Here is a 312-nt window from a genome sequence, read left to right on the forward strand (position 1 = left end):
TCACCAAGTTGCCCAGGCGGGTCTCGAACCCACGGGCTCAGGCAATCCACTCACCTCAGCCTCCCAAGGCCCAGGATTACAGGCTGAGCCACCGAGCCAGGCTCAAATAGTTTTTTAAGCTGCCTTTTTCACTTAATCTATTATAGACATCATTTAATGTCAAGAAATGCAGATTACATTATTATTTTAATGACTATTTAGTAGTTTATTTTATTTATTTATTTATTTATTTATTTTTTGAGTTGGAGTCTCACTCCGTTGCCCAGACTGGAGTGCAGTGGCATGCTCCCGGTCACCGCAGCCTCGACCTGC

This window comes from Carlito syrichta, unplaced genomic scaffold, assembly GCF_000164805.1.
Source record: "Carlito syrichta isolate Samal-C Ts95f unplaced genomic scaffold, Tarsius_syrichta-2.0.1 Scaffold313872, whole genome shotgun sequence".
Classification (NCBI taxonomy): domain Eukaryota; kingdom Metazoa; phylum Chordata; class Mammalia; order Primates; family Tarsiidae; genus Carlito; species Carlito syrichta.